This window comes from Nomascus leucogenys, chromosome 18, assembly GCF_006542625.1.
Source record: "Nomascus leucogenys isolate Asia chromosome 18, Asia_NLE_v1, whole genome shotgun sequence".
Taxonomy (NCBI): domain Eukaryota; kingdom Metazoa; phylum Chordata; class Mammalia; order Primates; family Hylobatidae; genus Nomascus; species Nomascus leucogenys.
The window spans coordinates 99,818,615-99,827,306 of NC_044398.1; the positions used below are offsets into that span (position 1 = coordinate 99,818,615).

The window sequence follows — 8,692 nt, forward strand, 5'->3', positions numbered from 1 at the left end:
CGAGACCCTGTCTCTAAATAAATAAATAAACATACCCACCTCACATGAAGATAGTACAGACTAGGTAGAAACACCTATTACCTTGTATCTAGCACTGTTCTTGGTGCTTTATGTGTATTAGCTCATTTAATCTTCACAACGACTCTAGAATCCCCATTTTACAGTTGATAGAAACAGGGACAGAGAGGGTAGGTATATCACTTGGCCAGCGTCACACCCTGCTATGAAGCACTCACATGAGGCAATGTAAAGCACACACAATATTTAGCACCTATAAACTGCATCAATTAAAAGTCATCCACTGCAGTTCCAAAGCTGTAATTTTTGGTATTTTGACAACCCCACTTCACAGACAGCCTTGGAAATATTTCCTGTGGTTTTTGAACTCCAGTTTTAGCTCTGACTCACACAGTCGTTTCTTCTAACCACTTCCTGCAGCATTAAGAATTGTTTCTAGCTGCTGGTTTCTGCAGAGGATTGTCCTTGGAGCGTGGGGTGTCCACTGTGGTTCCAGCCGCAGCCCTAGTGCCCACACATGAAGATGCCTTCTACAGGACAGAAAGAGAAATACCACCTGATGTTGGCTGGGATATTGGCACTGTCTTTGTTCCAAAGAACCAAAGCTTTCCTTGGCAAATGGCCTCTCAGTCATTTCAGTTTATCTCAACCGCATTTTTAAAATTTCAGTTTCTGCTCTAGAGCTTCAGGGGAATTGAGACATGAGACAATTATGCCCTAAAGAAGAGTCTGTCTGCATAAATGTTATGCCGGCAGTGTGTGTGTGTGTGTGTGTGTATGTGTTTGGAGATAGGTCTGGGATGTGTTTCCTTCGGTACTGGCTCAAGGTTCCTTATTTGACTTGCTAATTTAAACTCATCCTACTTTGGAAACCTGGAATATTTTTTTTCTCTATGGGCAGAGTCTGCTTTTAAAAATCATTTGTCAAATCTTCTGCTGTAATTAATTTTTTAATTTTTCTGCTGTAAAAGTAATGGAGCAAAATATGAAATTTCTCCTCTAACATTTAGCTTGCCATATTTTATTTTCGCTTACTATTTCATAATGAGCATGTATTTGTGGACTATGTTTCATGAGTCATAAAATTTAAAAATGCTCACTGAACGCCGCGCATGGTGGTTCACGCCTGTAATCCAAGCACTTTGGGAGGCTGAGGTGGGCGGTACTCAAGGTCGGAAGTTGCAGACCAGCCTAACCAACATGGTGAAACCCCGTCTCTACTAAAAATACAAAAATTAGCCGGGCTTGGTGGCGTGCGCTTGTAATCCCAGCTACTCAGGAGGCTGAGACAGAAAATTGCTTGAACCCGGGAAGCGGAGGTCGCAGTAAGCCCAGATCATGCCACTGCACTCCAGCCTGGGTGGCAGCGTAAGACTCTGTCTCAAAATAAATAAATAAATAAATAAAACGTATAGACGACATAGAGAGAAAAGGCCAACTTCTACCCCCAATTCTACTCTTGAAAGGTAGTCATATTTATTTATTGCATTTCCCTCCAGATACTTTAACATTTTTTCTCTTATTTACAAACATAGGATCATGCTATCTGCACTGTAGTGCAAATGTGCTTTTTCCAGTGAATAATACATAAACCATCTTTGCATACTAGCACACAGAAATTCACCGCACTGTTTTCAGTGGATGCAGTGTAGTCCAAGGAATGGATTCACCAAAACTTACTCAGCTATTCAGCCAGTGCCCTGGTGACAGACATTTAAGTGGTTTACAGTTTCTAACTAACTGGCAAGTGTGGCAGGCAGGGAAATGATCTAGGATGATTACCATCATTTGTGTAAGAAAGTGCCCCTGAGACTACCATGAAGGTGAACACAGCCTCGATATGCTTACCTGAAGACAGTAGTCTTGATGGGTAGGACTTAAATCGAACGTAGGAACTAGAAAAACAGACCATCTAGCTGGGTTTCCAAGCTTTTTTGTGGGCTGCAATACACTTGGAGCAAAGGAAATCTTTCTTGAAGGTTAAATACGTAAAACAGTTAAAAAGTAGTGGCCGGTCTGGCATTAGTTGGGAGAGGAGGGAGGGAGTAAGAGGGAAGGAGGGAGGTCTATGCCTATGAAGCTCCTGAAATAAGAAATCTGGGCCGGGCGCGGTGGCTCTCGCCTGTAATCCCAGCACTTTGGGAGGCCAAGGCAGGCGGATCACGAGGTCACGAGATCGAGACCATCCTGGCTAACATGGTGAAACCCCGTCTCTACTAAAAATACAAAAAATTAGCCAGGCGTGAAAACTAGCCGGGCGTGGTGGCGGGAGCCTGTAGTCCCAGCTACTTGGGAGGCTGAGGCAGGAGACTGGCGTGAACTCGGGAGGCGGAGCTTGCAGTGAGCAGAGATGGCGCCACTGCACTCCAGCCTGGACGACAGAGCGAGACTCCGTCTCAAAAAAAAAAGAAAGAAACCAGATGCATGTGCCTTCTTGGAGCCAAACCATCACCTCTCTGGCTCATAGCATGTTACTAGTTTTGTTCAAAAGGAAAAACAGAAGTTTCAGAAACTGTACTCTAGGGTTCTGAGGGGGCAGAGTTTGAGAATCCTTGCTCTAGCCCGCCTCTGCTGATTATAAGGGAGAAAATGGCAGTGCTGCTGTTAGGCTGAACTATCTCTTCCCTTCACAGCTTTGGTCATAACTGGTAATTACCATTTACCTGTTCTCAGCCTCCTTGGAACAGCGAGCTTGCCTGACACGTGCACCCTCGCACGTGGCACAGTAAGTGGAACACATTAGGCACTTGGAAAATATTTGCTGTAAACATGAAAGAAGGGCGACAAGCTAATAAAGGGTGGAAGGGTTTTGGGGTCAGCACAGCCCCGGGACGTCCCATCCCCGTGAGTCGCGGGCCGCCCGGAAATACGACGACTGCACTTCCAGGAGCTGCTCCCGGGACACCAGCAACAACAGCGACTCAGTCCCGGCAAACGGCGCGCGGCCCCTCCGGCGAAAAGCAGCTATAGGCTGTCGCGGCTGCCAATCAGACCAACGGAGCCGCGACCCGGAGACCTCTGGGAGACGTGGGCCCCAGCTAATCCGCCCTCCAATTGGCTCACGTGCTGCCGGGGCACTCTGGCAGATGTTTCTGGGCGCGTTCCGCGCATGTGCCTGCGTGAGGGCGGGGCGTCGGGGACCGGCTGGAGTGTCTGTTGCGCCTTCTGTGGGCCGCTCGGCAGAAGACGCACTTTCGGCAGAAGACACTCTTTCGGCAGAAGCCGCCCTGGGTCCCTTCCCTCCTGCAGGCAGCCCGGGACCCCGGCCGGAATTGCGCGCAGGTCGGGTCTCGCTTGACCCTAGCGCCTCCCCGCTTCCGGGCACACAGCGGACAGTTCCTCTTTTTCCTCTACCGCTACTTCCTCTTTATCCTCTGCCGCTTTTTCCACACGTCTCCTCCCCCAGGCCGCTTCCCTTTGGGGCGCCGGGCCAGGGAGGGGCTGCCGGGCCGGAGACCCCGGATTGGCGCCGGCCTCCGCTCGGGCGTGGCGTCAGCGGGGCGTCGGCGGGAGGAGTCCTGGAGGGGACGGCTGTCCCGGGGGCGGGACCCCCTGTCCTCTTCACAGACGCGCCCCTGACAGTCGTGCCAGTCGCCGCCCTGGGCTCTGGGGACGTCCGAGGACGCAGCTGGCGGTTCCTCCCGCGGTTCCCGGCACTGTTACTTCCCCGAATTCCCAGAACAACCCATTTGATAGGAAATGGAAGCTGAGAAAAATCGAGTAACTTACCCACGTCACACAGCCACCAGATATTTGAATCTCGTATTTCCCACCACTTCGTGGCTTCCAGGCTCATAAACAAGCAGTTGCAAAATAGGGTGAGGCGTGGGAATGACAGCAGCACGGGGCGGGGAGGGGAAGTGGGGAGCACCTTAGAGGGCAGGATTCAGCAAACGGAACCTCAAAGGAAACAGTGTCAGTGCTGCTTCTTAGTTGGTAAGAAAACAAAGGGCCGCTCGCAGTGGCTCACGCCTGTAATCCCAGCACTTTGGGAGGCCGAGGCGGGCGGATCACGGAGGTTCAGCAGTTCGAGACCAGCCTGACCAATATGGTGAAACCCTGTCCTCCTACTAAAAAAAATACAAAAATTAGCCGGGCGTGGTGGCGCGCGCCTGTAGTCCCAGCTACTCAGGAGGCTGAGGCAGGAGAATCGCTTGAACCCCGGAGGCACGTGTTGCAGTGAGCTAAGATCACGCCACTGCACTCCAGCATGGGCGACAGAGTGAGACTGCGTCTCAAAAAAAAAAAAAAAAAAGAAAAAAAGGAAAGGAAAAACAAAGGGAGTAGCTGCCTTCCAGACACAGTTTTGTTATTTTTCTGCCCCTTTCGCTAGCCTGTCAGCCCTTTGGTGGCCGGGGATTGCGTGTCCAAAGCCTAGTTGCTAGTCAGGTTCCTATAAATATTGGTAGGACAGAGCGTTTTAAAGTTTTTATTATAAAATTTTTAAGTACAAGAAAGTTGAGAGAGTAACATGAATAGCCGCGTACTCTCCACCTAGATTTAATAATCAGAATAAATTATCTGTGTAGGCCTTTATTTTTTACAAACCCTCTTGTTTAATGTTACCGCATTCCAAATGAAACTCATTGGTGAGTGGTGTGGGGATCTATTCAGAGCCCCACGACTGCAGCCTTTCGGCAGGGTTAATTAAGGCCACCTGCCACAGCCCACTTTGAGAAGCTGGCTTCGTCTCCCTCCGTTTCCAAGCTGTTCAGGAGGTGCCCTCAGAAAGATCAGTTACAAATATGGTTATCTGCGTAGGGGCCTGGGCAGCAGATCTCATTGATCTGGGCGGCAATAGGCAGGTGGGTTGGTCCAAGTTGAGAACGAGATCCTACAGAAGCTCTTAGCTGCTGCAGGATTCAACACTAACTCCTTAAGGTGGCAACAAGGGCCCTTTGTAAAATCTGGCCAGAAACGGCTATGCTAGATGCCTCTTCACACCCGCCAGTTTCCAATCTATCCATATCATGTTAGCCCTGCTTTCAGAATTACCCAGAATCTGACCCTTCTGCCTCCACAGTGGTTCAGGGCCCTGCAGTCGCTTTCCTGCATTGTGACAATAGATTGCTTTCTCCTGTCTGTTTCCACCACCTTTCTCCTCTCTTGTCTCTTATGGAAGCTGGAGTGTTCTCTTTTCGTTTCTTTCTTTTTTTGAAACAGTCTCACTCTTTCACCCAGGCCGGAGTACAGTGGTGCGATCACGGGTCACTGCAACCTCCGCCTCCCAGGTTCAGGTGATTCGCCTCAGCCTCCGGAGTAGCTGGGACTACGGGCACATCACCACCACACTCAGCAAATTTTTGTATTTTCAGTAGAGACGGGCTTTCACCATGTTGGCCAGGCTGATCTCGAACTTCTGACCTCTGGTGATCCACCTGCCTCAGCTTCCCAAAGTGCTGGATTACATGTGTGAGCCACCGCGCGCGGCCCAGAGTGTTTCTTTTAAAGCGTAACTCCAATCATGTCACTGCTCTGCTCAAACTTTCCAGTGTCCCCTCATCTCAGAGTAAGAGCCAAGTACTTGCTGTGTCCTGGGAGCCCTCCTACTTGATAGGGGACCCCAGCTCCCTCTCTAACCCCTCCATCCACTCCTCCTCCCTCCCTCTGCTCCAGCCACCGCTCTTCCTCAAACAGTAAGCACAAAGTTACCCCTTTTGCACTCTGTAAATAGGCAAAGACTGCTCATCCTCAAAATGAGTACCTGGCTTACTCCTCTTCTTTTGGGTCTCTGTTCAAGCACAAAAGACTTCTTCAAGTGCCCTATTGAAATATGAAACCACGGGGCACAGTGGCTCATGCCTGTAATGCCAGCACTTTGGGAGGCCGAGGTGGGCAGATCACGAGGTCAGGACATCGAGACCATCCTGGCTAACACGGTGAAACCCCATCTCTGCTAAAAATACAAAAATTAGCCGGGCGTGGTGGCAGGCGCCTGTAGTCCCAGCTACTCGGGAGGCTGAGGCAGGAGGATAGCGTGAACCCGGGAGGTGGAGCTTGCAGTGAGCCGAGATAGCACCACTGCACTCCAGCCTGGGCAATACAGTGAAACGTCAAAAAAAAAAAAAAAAAAAATGTGGGCTCTTCTGGGCCAGGCGCGGCAGCTCACGCCTGTAATCCCAGCACTTTGGGAGGCCGAAGTGGATAGATCACTTGAGGCCAGGATCCCGTTCAAGACTAGCCTAGCCAACATGGTGAAACCCTGTCTCTACTAAAAATACAAAAATTAGCCAGACGTGGTCGTCGGTGCCTATAATCCCAACTACTTGGGACGCTGAGGCAGGAGGATGGCTCAAACACTGGAGGCAGAGGTTGCAGTGGCGAGATTGTGCCACTGCCCTCCAGCCTGGGCGACTGAGTGAAATTCCATCTCGAAAAAAAAAAAAAAAAAGAATATGGCCTCTTCTGAAGGGCATTTATATCAGAAAAAAAAGAATGTGAGCTCTGCAAGATATTTTTTTCTGTTCAGTTCTGTATCCATAGTACCTAGAATAGCATCTGGCATACAGCAGGTGCTCCATGAGTAAATGAATGGCCCTGTGATGCCTCTTCCTAGCTAGACATGTGTTCAGTATGTCAATTAACCCATCTAAACAGGGTGGGCAATTGTCCCAATTTCCCAGGACTGTGGTGGTTCCCAGAACTAGGCTTTCAGTGCTGAGACTGGGCAAATTGGGTTTTGCTCCTAGACAAAATGTGTTGGCCACCCTACCTCTAAGCCTATGTTTCGTCATCTATGAAAAAATAGTTGGCTTGTCACGGTGGCTCAGGCCTATAATCCCAGAACTTTGGGAGGCTGAGGTGGGCGAATCACAAGGTCAGGAGTTCAAGACCAGCCTGGCCAACATTGTGAAACCCCGTCTCTACTAAAAATACAAAAAATTAGCTGGATGTAATGGCGGGCACCTGTAATCCCAGCTACTCGGGAGGCAGAGGCAGGAGAATCGCTTGAACCTGGGAGGCAGAGGTTGCAGTGAGCCGTGATCTTGCCACTGCACTCCAGCCGAGGTGATAGAGTGAGACTCTGTCTCAAAATAAATAAAATAAATAAATAAGTAAATACTACATACCTCCTTTATCGTGATGGTTTAGGGGCACGGGACTGATACTCCCTTAGAAGTTAAGCTAATTCTGAAAGACTTTTTTTTTTTTAATACAGAATCTTCCTCTGTTGCCCAAGCTGGAGTGCAGTGGTACAATCTCGACTCACTGAAATCTCCACCTCCTGGGTTCTAACAATTCTACCTGAGCCTCCGGAGTACCTGGGATTACAGGTGTGTGCCACCTCGCCTGGCTAATTTTTGTATTTTCTTTAGAGATGAGGTTTTGCCATGTTGGCCAGGCTGGTCTCGAACTCCTGACCTCAAGCGATCCACCTGCCTCGGCCTCCCAAAGTGGTGAAATTACAGGCGTGAGCCACCGCACCCGGTCTGAAAGACTTTTTAAAGCTATCTTTTTCGCTTATTACGAAAGTAATACAATCTTCATTTTTTTAAATTCCAAAATGTGCAGAAGTGAATGCAATAGAAAGTGAAACCCCTGGTGACCAGGAATGGAGTGAAGGTCGTTGTGTCAGAGCCGCACATTTCCCAGGAATAACAGCAGAGAGTAGACCCTTTGCAGCAGTTTTGTTGGGTTTAGATTTGCCATGTCGCCCCAAATAAGGTCACACATCAAATGGCAGGGGCATGGAAGACAGCCCATGACCATTCCACTTTCATTATTAAACACTTAAATGACGTTACAAGGGCAATAATTCTATTTTCACTGTGAGAAATTACTGGAACCCCTCCAAACAAAAGCTCTGTGAGCCTGCCTTGCCCTAGAAAGTCCAAAGTGGTGTGGAAACACTGCCTTCCAGAAGTCCTGCCTCAGAACAGCCTCTGTTGCAAAACGTGTCACCACAATTGCAAAATATCCTGCTTTAGACCGGAAAGTATCGTTCCCTGCCCAATTCTGTCATGGGGTTTTGGTCTCAGCTCCAAGGAGTTTTCTGACCAGTCGAGATGGGATCACACAGCACCCATAGCGTCACTGCACAGTCTCATCCTTTCTCCATCTGGTAGTGGGAGACTGCCTGGGAGGTGCTAGGTTGCCACCGTCCAGAGTCAGGGACAGGTGCTGGCCCCAGTGATACCTCATTCAACACCCTTCTTCTGGCCCAGCCTAAAAATTCCAAAAATCTGCTGTCTGCACCATCAATGTGCATTTCATCCACTTTTTTTTTTTTTTTTTTTTTTTTTTGAGACAGGGTGTCTTGCTGTGTCACACAGGCTGGAGAGCAGTGGTGCAATCACAGCTCATTGCAGCCTCAACCTAGGCTCAAGCAATCTTCCCACCTCAGCCTCCTGAGTAGCAGGGACCACCAGAGTGTGTCACCACACCCAGCTAATATTTCTTCTATTTTTTGTAGAGGCAAGGTCTCCTTATGTTGCCCAGGCTAATCTGAAACTCCTGCGCTTAAGTAATCCTCCTGTCTCAGCCTCCCAAGGGTTGGGATTGCAGGTGTGAGCCACTACACCCAGCCCAATTCAGCCTTTTTTTAGGGAAGATGTTGGGTTTGGGGGGTTATAGCTCAGAAATATCTAGCGAACTGCGTGTTTGTTGTCAGCTATGAAAACAACACAAAAACACCAAATACTCTGTGAAATAGGAAACAGGTGGACCAGCTGGA

At 49.1% G+C, this 8,692-nt stretch overlaps 1 pseudogene; it reads right to left on the reverse strand.

The window, feature by feature from the left end:
* Nucleotides 1–3,056: 3,056 nt before the first annotated feature.
* Nucleotides 3,057–3,886, reverse strand: LOC105737865 (annotated as a pseudogene).
* Nucleotides 3,887–8,692: the final 4,806 nt, after the last annotated feature.